This window comes from Rattus norvegicus, chromosome X (assembly GCF_021556685.1).
Source record: "Rattus norvegicus strain SHRSP/BbbUtx chromosome X, alternate assembly SHRSP_T2T, whole genome shotgun sequence".
In the NCBI taxonomy this organism is placed as follows: Eukaryota; Metazoa; Chordata; class Mammalia; order Rodentia; family Muridae; genus Rattus; species Rattus norvegicus.
In genome coordinates, this window is record NC_141554.1 from 159294735 (window position 1) to 159307102 (window position 12368).

General features: G+C 39.3%; 1 protein-coding gene across 2 annotated transcripts in view; it reads right to left on the reverse strand.

Annotated features, from left to right (window-relative positions):
• Positions 1–9832, reverse strand: part of Gabra3 (gamma-aminobutyric acid type A receptor subunit alpha 3) — a 240372-nt gene extending 230540 nt beyond the window's left edge. Inside the window, exon 1 of one of the 2 annotated variants that reach the window (XM_087599124.1) lies at positions 9001–9307. The gene's annotated coding sequence lies outside the window, so the exon portion shown is untranslated. Of the gene's footprint in view, positions 1–9000; positions 9308–9638 lie in introns of those variants that run through there. The other variant, NM_017069.3, reaches the window with a different exon arrangement.
• Positions 9833–12368: the final 2536 nt, after the last annotated feature.

Consider the following 12368-nt stretch of genomic DNA (forward strand, 5'->3'; position numbering starts at 1 on the left):
ATACAAAGATAAACTTCTCAGCCATGACTTCATAACAAATTTGAACAAAGTGAGAAATAGAAGTTAAATAATTAATATCAAATTCTCTGTAGACAAGCCATACTCAGCTAAGTGCAACAATAGTAGAGGGTTCTCCTCTGCAAAGTTAAAGGTATGAGTCTTTTATATACTCAAGTAAACACATTGGGACTCAGTGATCGTATGGTTATAATAAGTAGAAAAGCTGAGGTGATCAGAATTATTTAAAAGCTTCAAAGTTTAAATGATATTTTAGTAATATTTGAACTTTATAACTAGGACAAAAAGAGACAGACCACAGAAATGGAGAGTAGATAAATTCCCCCAAAGAACATACTATATATAACAATTTAGATATATTACGCAACAGTGGGAAAGAATGAATTATTCAATATTTGCTGCTGTGAAACAACTGAAGGGAAAACAATTTAGAAAATTACCTCACGCCATACTGCAACATAAATTTCTGAGGGATTAAGCAGAAGCAATGAAAACTAAACAAAATCTATTCAACACTTATTAAATTTTCAATGAAGAGCTGCAACATAATTCATGAGAAGAAATTACAAATCAAGCGATGGATATAATCATGTACAAATTAAGATTGCTGTATGTAAAAGTTCTTTTAAAATGAAAACAGGCAAAAATATTTTCATAGTGGTGAAAATGGCCTAATGTCTACTAAATACAATAAAATAAATAAAAATCATTTAAATTCTCAACAGGAACAACATACACAAAAAGGAAACAAAGAAATATAAGAGGTATTCACATACACTATTTTAAGAATAATCATTAAAGCAACTATTTTGCCTGTCAGGTTAGCAAAAATATATATGGTGCAGCTGCATGAGCAGACACTGCCCATCTTATACAGCACATCAAGTGATTTTAAAAGTTAGCACCCATAGGCCCACCAATGCCTCTTCACTCATTTCAATAATTCATTTTAAAAATTATTATATAAAATTAGTAGATATTAAAGGATATAATAATGAGCAATATAGAGGGAAATCCTCTCCATACTTTCTAAGGTAAAGGTCTACTATGGAATCTAGTTGGGTGTTGATGCAAATCAAAGAAAAGAGAAGAACAGGGTACAGATTGCAGGAGATTACTTTGCAGTTTGTTTGGTTTTTTCTTTTGTTTTGTTTTGTTTTCCCTAAGATTATTATAGAGGACTTCAGTGCAGTAGCATTTGAGTGGAGCCCTTAAAGAGGTAAAGTTCAAAGAACAATGATGTATAATATGCATAAGATAAATGCAGAGCTACTCACAATTGAAAACAATTTCAACAGTCAATATTGGGCTGTCAGATAATGATGCCATAAAATTATGCAGCTGTTAAAAATTCTTGAAAGCTGCTTAATGAAGTGAAAAGTCTCAGAATGTAGTATTAATGAAAAATAGTTATGACACACACAAACACACACATATGCTCATGCGCGCACACACACAACACTAATGGTCTTGTAAACACAGAAACACATCTGGAAGGAAGCATTGCAAGTTCTTTCAGGAGTTTTATCTTAGACACAATTTCTTTTTTTTTTTTTAATTTTTAAATTTTATTTTAATATAATCTTTTTTTTTTTATTAACTTGAGTATTTCTTATATACATTTCGAGTGTTATTCCCTTTCCCGGTTTCCGGGCAAACATCCCCCTCCCCCCTCCCCTTCCTTATGGGTGTTCCCCTCCCAACCCTCCCCCCATTGCCGCCCTCCCCCCATAGACTAGTTCACTGTGGGTTCAGTCTTAGCAGGACCCAGGGCTTCCCCTTCCACTGGTGCTCTTACTAGGATATTCATTGCTACCTATGGGGTCAGAGTCCAGGGTCAGTCCATGTATAGTCTTTAGGTAGTGGCTTAGTCCCTGGAAGCTCTGGTTGCTTGGCATTGTTGTACATATGGGGTCTCGAGCCCCTTCAAGCTCTTCCAGTTCTTTCTCTGATTCCTTCAATAGGGGACCTATTCTCAGTTCAGTGGTTTGCTGCTGGCATTCGCCTCTATATTTGCTGTATTCTGGCTGTGTCTCTCAGGAGCGATCTACATCCGGCTCCTGTCGGTCTGCACTTCTTTGCTTCATCCATCTTGTCTAATTGGGTGGCTGTATATGTATGGGCCACATGTGGGGCAGGCTCTGAATGGGTGTTCCTTCAGTCTCTGTTTTAATCTTTGCCTCTCCCTTCCTTGCCAAGGGTATTCTTTTTCCTCATTTAAAGAAGGAGTGAAGCATTCACATTTTGATCATCCGTCTTGAGTTTCGTTTGTTCTAGGGATCTAGGGTAATTCAAGCATTTGGGCTAATAGCCACTTATCAATGAGTGCATACCATGTATGTCTTTCTGTGATTGGGTTAGCTCACTCAGGATGATATTTTCCAGTTCCAACCATTTGCCTACGAATTTCATAAACTCGTTGTTTTTGATAGCTGAGTAATATTCCATTGTGTAGATGTACCACATTTTCTGTATCCATTCCTCTGTTGAAGGGCATCTGGGTTCTTTCCAGCTTCTGGCTATTATAAATAAGGCTGCGATGAACATAGTGGAGCACGTGTCTCTTTTATATGTTGAGGCATCTTTTGGGTATATGCCCAAGAGAGGTATAGCTGGATCATCAGGCAGTTCAATGTCCAATTTTCTGAGGAACCTCCAGACTGATTTCCAGAATGGTTGTACCAGTCTGCAATCCCACCAACAATGGAGGAGTGTTCCTCTTTCTCCACATCCTCGCCAGCATCTGCTGTCACCTGAGTTTTTGATCTTAGCCATTCTCACTGGTGTGAGGTGAAATCTCAGGGGTGTTTTGATTTGCATTTCCCTTATGACTAAAGATGTTGAACATTTCTTTAGGTGTTTCTCAGCCATTCGGCATTCCTCAGCTGTGAATTCTTTGTTTAGCTCTGAACCCCATTTTTTAATAGGGTTATTTGTTTCCCTGCGGTCTAACTTCTTGAGTTCTTTGTATATTTTGGAAATAAGGCCTCTATCTGTTGTAGGATTGGTAAAGATCTTTTCCCAATCTGTTGGTTGCCGTTTTGTCCTAACCACATAGACACAATTTCTAATTTTTCTATAATGAGGTTATTTGGTTTTTATATCATGAAAAAATAAAGGTATATATTGCAGTCTTGAAGTAGACTGAAAGTAGACTTTTAAAATTAAAGTTCTGGGAAATACTGCATAAGGGAATAAGTTCAGGATTAGCCATCACCCATTCGACAATCATGCTAATCTACTAGCCATATGACCTATGTGGACAACATTAGGAAAATGGTTTTCTGGACACACAGGACAGTTGTACATAGGGAGTCATAGCTGACAGGCAGTCAGCTTTCTCTAATGTCAGTACCCAGGTAGAGCAACCACATATCTGGGCAGGCTTCAGTCCCAAGTAGTAGGCCAACCCAAACCAAACTTTTTGGTGAGAATGAAAAAAAAATAAACTCAAACTTGAAAGGATAGAGAGATGAGAGTAGAGAGGTTTGATATAGGAAAAATTGGGATGGATATGGTCAAAATGTGTTATATTAAAGCCTCAAATAATCAACAAAAGTACATTTTTAAAGTTATTCTGAAAGTGAAGAACCTGATAGAGAAGATATTCAAAAATGTATACCATAGGGCCTGCAAGACTGAGGCTATACAGAGCAAAGGAAAGGTACAAAAAAGACTAACTGGTCTTTCAAGGTGTAAATGGCTGTTATAGGAGAGGAATGGAAATCCATGGAGCAATGCCAATAGGTTAGATGTTAAAATGTGTTTCAGACCAAAATGAAGAATAACTTGAAGACAATAACATCTGCATAACAACATCAGGTACTGATTAACTCATCAGATAGTAGTAAACAGCCTGTCCTAGAAACATTCACACTGAAAGCAGGTGAACATATACACTGAGTGATGACTGTTATGGTCACTTGCATAATTCTGTCTGCAAGCACCTCCCTTCCCTTCACAAGAATCTATATAATACTCATTTCTTTCAAGAAAGCATTTCCAAACTGAAAATCAACCCTCTAAATACGCAGCCTGGTGATTTTTATTCTTCCTTCTATGGATACTGGGGAGACATACTGTGTATAGATATCAATACCTTTTAAATCATGTTTCAAGTATAAAAAAATGTTTTTCTATTACTACACAGCATTTACCCCTAGGAAGAGCATGCCTGAACCATTGCATTTCAGCATACAAGATAACCACCTCTTCTGCTTCACAGTGACCTGTGCCATTTTACTCAGTGTCTTTCACAGCTTTCAAAATGCCCATAATGGAAATAGCACCTAATAGCAGCTTTACTCCAGATCTTAAGAGAAAGTTCCTTTAGCTCTCAGGACAGTCACAATTTCAAACATCTGGAGAATACAACAACAAAGAGTCCTCCCCTATGGTGTCTTGCAAAGCCTCAAAGCACTCTGTCAAAATGTTCATTGTTAGTTCAGTAAGTGGCTAAACTTGAAACATATGCACAAGTGGTTAGAACATATTATTCTATAAAGCACTATAGAACCTCATAGCTAGGTCTAGTCCAACCTCCACCCCCCATCCCACAACTATCAAAATTGAGGCTCACACAAGTCATAAAAAACTAAGTCAGTGTCCAATTCAAGAATAAATTATAAAATTAAGCTATCACAATCCATATAGGGAGAGTTTTTTTTTTTTAGTATATGATTATTCGCAAAAAAAAATGTTTTCTTTGTCAGGTGCCTTTTACTATAAATTGTTGACCGTACAAAGTCTGGGATCTGAAAAGGGTCCTGGTGCAATGAGAGTATAAGTTAAGTTAATTCATATCATCTGATTTTAAAGTAAGATTACACTCCTGTGGACCTAAGCCTGGAGGGGATCATTCTTTTTCCCTGCTATTGCAGTATTAGCACCTGCAAGATATCTACAAAATGGTTATGTATCATCCAACTTCAATGTTAGTAAGCACTGTGAGCTTCAGGGTGAGAAGGACTCGACACAAAATTGAGTACTGTTTGTTGGTACTCAACTCTCCTGTAAAATGCAATACTGATCACATCTTTCCTCTTAGAACAGTACATTCTCCTCCCCATCTAAACCTCTTTGCTAGCATTTAAATGGGTTTGTCTCCTTCTCTTATAACCTAAATATATTCACCAAAATACCACAGTTGTATCTCTTTTCTTATTTCAAAACTTGAGAGACACTAGTGTCTCCACATGGCTTCTTTGCTGAGCTCCAAGCCCACATTTCAGCTACACTCAGCAGCTCGTCTGAGATTCAGCAATAGCATTACTATCTGTGTGAATTCCAACAAATCAAACCACTCAGCCTGTCCAGATCAGATTGCTCACAATTAGTGAGAGCTATGCTATCTCTTTTGCATATAAATCTTTTTTTCCAAGCTGGCCTTCAATTGCTTATAGTCAAGATCCCCACCTATTTGCCAAACATTTCTTATACATATGTTATTTCATCATATACAAGTGGCCATCCCCAAGCACTATTGTCTAAAGTCTGTCTAATCTTAAATGCACAATTTAAAAATCCACTTCCAGGAGTTGTCTGTGTTCCCTTTGAAGCCCTTTGCATCTCTAATGGCTTTGGATCTTACATTCCTACTACATGCATTGCTTGCATATTTCTTCCCTTCCTATTTTACTGTCATCTCAGACCACAGAGACTAGTCTAACCCATACTGTGTCTCCCATATTTTCTTTGGACTATTTTAAACACATAGTAAGCCTATATCAAATGGAGCCAGCTTAGACTATGTCAATTACCCTACTTAAAAACCCTTTTCTCAGGCCAAATATTTAATCCAAAGATTAAAATTCCTTCAAAAGACCATGTATGTCTCCTCTCAGGTGTCAATATATACTTTCCCTCTTACCCTCTCTTCCTCTCTCCCCTTCTCCATCCTTACCCCCTTCTCGGTCCATAGACAAAACTGCTACACCACTTCTATCCTAATTCCTATGCTTTTCTATGTATCTTCAATATCTCCTCCTTATGGAAATAATGAGTTTGCTATGTCCCCAAGCTTTGCTTAAACCCCAAGTTCTCTACTAGATATTCTCCCCATACTTAGGCTTCACAGTGTTCACCTCTAACTAAAATGGTTGTGTGAATATCTGATCACCAGCCTCTTCCCCATTAATGACAAACCTCAAGCAAGCAGAGAACATGTCTCTTTTGTTCACCTTTATTATCCTCTTCATAGTGCCTAACTACATAACCAAATTCACTGATAGTGAAAATAAATACCTAAATTAAATTTAATGAACACCACGCTAGAACTTTGCTACTTCGACTGTGATCAGTGAAACAGTCTAAGGATCACCAGGCTGTGTATTTAACTATTCCAGCCCCACTCTAAAATCACAGATTAGAATTAGCATTATAGAATTATCCCACTGGACATCACTTTACATTACTGTATATTAAAGTCTGAGAAGCACTGCCCCTGGATGGCTTCTGGAAACCTTTACACCACTGAAACTTTATAAACTTCAGACCAAGACCTTTCAAATGTGAAATTCCCTGAGGGCTATACTGCACCAAATTATTTTGTAAATGGAAAAACTAAGAGTCTTGAAGGGGAAGTCATGTGTCTAAGAGAACTGGCAAATCACCAGAGGCAGGAGTAGAACCCAAGTTCATGAACAGTGCTCTGCCCTGGCATGATTTATTCCTTTTCTTTCTGGTCATACTGGATCCCTTTGGTGACATTCTAACAGTTTTTCTTCTAGCCTCCAAATCACGTATGGTCTTGAAGTCACCACTAATCCAACTATCTCCTTACTAATATTTCTCTTAATCTTGACCTATTCTCCATATCTTTTGTCTAGCTATTATGTTGACCTTTGGCTGTTTTAGAATGACTAGCCCCAAAGGGCCCATGGTGTTTAGAAATACAAAAGAGAACTTTGTTTTCAGCAGTCCAGACAACAGCAGTGAGCTAGTTCTTCCAAAGATCAGACCTTATACTATCAGCATTTCTTGAGAAAGCTCTGGAATGTGAGTCTGAAGCTGACAAACAAATTGGCTATTATGCACATGAATAAAAAGTCTAGTTTCCAGAAGTCAACCCTGATTCTTTAATTTGTATAGTCTCATTAGACCCACTATTTGAGGAAAAGACATGACCACCATCTTCAACTAGGTGAAGAAGAATTATTTAAAATTAGCAAGTTTCTTCCAGACATTTCCAAAGAGCCAATGAACAATAATTTTTTTCTAAAATTTCTGACGTAGTTGTTCAAAAACTATGAAGAACCACATAATGAGTTCTCTATCACTGTGGGGAATTTAAATAGACAGCAGTCAACAAATGGGGTGCTGAGGACAAACTCAAGCACTAGGTACAAATCAGTTTAATGGCTTTCAGGAAGCCTTCTAGTTGGAATGTTCTACAATTCACAAATGTTTAGCCAAGCTCTCAGAAAGTAACAGCAAGACCTATTTCTAAAAGATAGTCTGAAGGTAGACACAAATTGGTTTCAGCTGTGACCATGAAAAAGTAAAAGTTTTTCTAGGCACCCTTTCCAAAACAGAAAGTCAGTTGGCCAAGAGCAGTCTTCTAGGGTCCTTGATAAAGCCTGAGTCCCACATCACTCCCAGTTCCTATTGCTCTACACAAGGTCAATGGTTGCTCCCCAAAGCCATGAGCTGCCATTCCTGCTGCTTCTGCACTTGCCAGCAGGGAGTCACTGGTGATCCAGGGGCCTGTGCTTTCATTTCCCAATGAAAGTGGCTGTGCTCTGTCATTTAACAAGCTTTTAACCTTGCTGTATCTCAGTTTCCTCATCAGTCAACCACAGATAATGACACATTGAACCCTCAGCCCAGATCAAAACACATTAAACACTCAAATGTTAGTGATTGGTACAGTTTGTTCAAAAAATAATTACCAGGTCCATGACAGTGTCACTAACTCCAGAGAGAGGCCTCTATCTAGTAACTAGATCCTGTTTCTTACAAGTTTAGGGATAATACAATAGTTTCAGCTAAGTCCTCTCATAGCTTCAAATCAACCAAAGTGGAGGAAACAACCCTTAATAATCCATACCATTCATAAAGGAAATCTTAGCTCCCCACCCTCTCCTCTCCTACCCAGCAACCTCTCCCACAGCCGCAGGCAGGGGGGCAGCCTACTGGGAAGAAAGATCTTCACAAACCATCAGGTGTTTCCATCCTCCTCCCAAGGACACTTCTGGACCTAAGAAGATGCCCATCTGTAGGGGATATGCAAAATCTGAATTCTTGGTCAAGGCTATCAGCATAGCTCTACCTGGGATTAGGGAGGTGGGCAGGCACTGGGGTCTTCCCTCACTGAAGCAATAAAAGCCTACCAAGTTTGTAGAACTGGGGCTCAACCCCACTGTGAGCCTCTCAAATGAAGGGGGAAGGGCTCCACCTGCTTGAAAGGAAGCAGTTATTTACAACTTTCTACTCACTTGCATCTGGGGACTGCAATAGGGAGAGGGAAGGGGGCTGCACAGTCTCCTCCTTCCTTCTGATTTCCAGCAGCCAGACACAGCTGCAGAGAAAGAGTTAAAGGAGGGAGCTCCAGCCATTACCCCATCCTCGGTGCCTAGGGCTTTCTGAGGGGTCATGACAGTGCTGTCTGCTCTGGCTAGGGGCCACACTGTAGCTTTCTGCAGCAGCTGTCGGGGCCCCCCAAGCAATTTGCAAGGTCAGTGCTGACCTGCTTCCAAAGAGGAACACAACAATCCACTGACAATGAAGCAAATCGCGCATACACCACCACATCGCAACCCCCCTTCTTCAAACCAGGTTTTACCCCAGCGCCTCCCAGCCCAGATGCCGCCTCTGGGCTTCCACCAGCCCCACTGGGGAACCCACGATAGCATCACAGCTGCAGAGCTTGTCTCGCCTCCCGACCAACCCAAGGAGACTCTCCTTAAGGGGGAAAGAGATGCTATCTGGAAAGGAGACCTGAGATTGGGGGGAGGGGGAAGAAGGAACATCTCTGTCTCTTACCGAGTGCCACAGTCACTTCCCCGAAGCAGAGAGGAGAAAAGGATGAATGAACTGAAACAAGTTGGAGGCTAAGCCCTGATAGAGCGTGGCTTCTTTTCTTTCTCTAGATGTCTCTCCTAGTCCCTATCTCAGTCTTTCTCTCTGCTTTGCTAGCTAGCTAGCGCGCGCTCACGCTCTTCCCCTCTTCTCTTCCTCCCTCGCTTCCTCCCTTTCTCTCTCTCTCTCTCTCTCTCTCTCTCTCTCTCTCTCTCTCTCTCTCTCTCTCTCTCCTCCCTCCCTCCCTTTCTCTCCCTCTCTCCCTCCCCCTACCTTCGTCCCTACCTCCCTCACCCCCCTCCCTCTTTCCTTCCCTCCCTCCCAACCTTCCTCCCCTCCTCCCCCCCCCCCAACCCCTTCCCTGGCTTTACCACTGCCTAGTGCTGAGCACGCGGCTAAGCTGGGGTTCTGAATACAGAGCTGCAAAGGCTTTAAATCTGTGGTTGTTTTACGAAAGACTAAAGTAGTATTTTATTCTTTGAGGTTTCCAGCAGAGAAATCTAGAGAAGCTCAGAGAGAAGGGGAGGAGCAGGGCAAGCAAAGGGGAGAAAAAAGGAGCAAAAGGCTAAGAGCAAATAGAAGATAAAGGAAGTATGGATTACCAAGCCGCTGTGAGATGCTTACTTCCCTCTTCAGGACCAAAGTGTGAGCTTCCTCCTTTTTTCTCTTTTCTCCCTTCCATCTCTATGGGCGTGCCTTCTAACCCAGGCTCCAAATAAAGGTTTGACAATCTTGTCTGCTCGCGTTCCATCTCCAAGGATAATAATGAGCTCCTAAAAACTGTACATCAAAAAAGTTGTCATTCACACTCCACTAAGAAGAAACAGTTCAGCCATACTGATCCCCACCCCAGTAAAGTAGAAGTGTGGATCCAATTCAAAACTGTCAGCTCAGGCATTCTTCAAGGGAGTCCAGGGCAAGAGCAGGTACATAGTGCTAGAGAAAGTATTCAGGCTCAAGAAAAAAAAATTGACTGATCCAAAATATAAAGCAAAGTAGAAAAAAACAGTCTGAGTAAAGTAACCCAGCAATGTAACAGAGTGGAAAGAGACGGAAAGGAACTTAGGGGTGGAGGATGACTTTGAAAATAATTATTGCCCTGTGTGTGTAAGTCATTTCTTCAGAATCATCAACAACTAATTGAGAGGTGATGACATATATTGTTTTAAAAGACCCTGATGTATCTAGCAATCTAAGACATAAAAACTACTTCCATTCCACTGTTGGGTTTTTGGTTTTTTGGTTTGGTTTGGTTTTGGGGGGAATTTTTTTTTTGGTCTTTTATTTTGTTTTTGTTGTTTTGTTTTTATTTTATTTTTATTTATATATTTCAGAAGCAACATGAATGTGTGAATGAGTGTAAATAATTACTGCTATCAAAAATCACTCTCTCTTTTTATTCAGAATGATTAGGCATTTCTTTTAAATTTTAAGTGTATGGTTGTTTTATCTGCATGTATGATTGTGCCTAGTGCCAAGAGAGACCAGAGAGGGTGGCAGATCCCCTCGAACTAGAATTATAGACGTTTGTGACCTGTTCTGTGTGGCTGAGAATCAAACCTCAGCTCTCTGCAAGAGCAACAAGTACTTAACCATTGAACCATCTCTCTAGCCCTCTAAAAGCTTTTAAAATCAAACCTTCATACTGTAATTTCTGGCCTATTCAGTCAGAGAAACAAAGGACATCTGACTGAAAATCCGTTAATCCTCAATATTGAAACATTAACTGAAACAGTAGGAATTTAAAGAATTTCATAGTGCTCCATTTTTATTTAAACTATAGTGCTATTGTCTTTGTATTAATTCCTAATAATCTCTACCTCTAGCCACCAAAATACATAGAGCACAACTATACATTTTTGTTAAACTATCATCTGTAGATTGATTGTGTGGAGAAGGATAGACACATAGCTCGGAATTGTGGAGCTGAAGGAACATTATACAAAAACAAAATGACTGAAAGAAAAAAATACACACAAGATCATGGTGCATCAGTGATAGGCTTAAGACCAACATCTAGACTGCTGACCCCAGGGTTAGCATGTTTGCCTTCCAAGAAAACACTTATGCAAGTGCCTTCTTATTTTCTATATGTAGACTTGTTTGCATAAATGTCCACCGGATGCAGTGGGTTAGTAACCCAATTTAAGAAAAAACACATAACTTTATGAGGATGAGCTATTAGTTTTCTAGAACTTTCATAGCAAATGGTCATCTTTTCAATAGTATAAAGCAACAGTAATTTATTCTGCCACTATTCTAAAGGCCAGAAGCCTAATTGGGATGTTAATAGACCCACTCTACAGGCTCTTGGGGGGGAATTCCACTTTGCCTCTCCTAGCTTCTGTTGGATCTTGACATTCCTTGTCACACAGAAACATCACTCCAGTCACTACCTGTGCCTTTTGTGTGTGCAAATTTACCACTCTTTCCCTTACATTCACACTAAATCCAAGATGATCTCATCACTAACTTTTCATTTTTGTCCAAGATACTGAACAAACAAACAAATTAGATAATATTTTTGTAAAGATATCTTAATACAAATCATTTAGCTGAAAATAAGCTCAAAACAAATATTCTTCTCTATCCCATAAAATTCTATTAACCTATCTTCATTGTGAAAAATAATAGGCTTCTTTCTCTGTGATACTTTCATAAATGTACACCACCAGTATATTAATGTATTCATCTGTCATTACTCTGTCCGGTCTTTCCATCACTGATGCTATTTTTCATCTCAGATACTCCTTCTATTTTTATGACCTATATTTTTTTAATCCAAATGGCACATATACGTTAAAGCATGAGATACTTGTCATTTTTAGTATACAAACACTAAAACGATGAGCTCACCAAAAAAGAGAAAGAAATTAAACTAATAGAGAGCAAAAAGAAGCAGAAAGTACACTATCTTGCCGACAAACCATGTTATATGTCACAAAGAACATAATAAATATCAAGCAAGTATAAAGAAAGTGAAAGCTGACACATGGAAGAAAGTTTTGCCTGATGGCAGCCCCCAGGCTAAAGCAGTAAATAAAACTCCAGAGAAACTAGAATCACTATTACATCTGCTACATGTTTAGCAATTGAATTGTAAGGGAAAATATAAATAAAAGCTTAATTCATAGCATTTGTCAAATGTACCTACCATGTACAACTCTGTGGATAGGAAGTTAAGAATACAAGTACACAATCCCCCACACAATTTTTCACAGTCTATGGGACTTGAAGAATCAAAAGACAAAAATTCAGTGTGAATAACCTCAATTTGTAAGTAATGCGAGAAAACCAAAATCGATCGATAGATAGATAGATGGATAGATAGA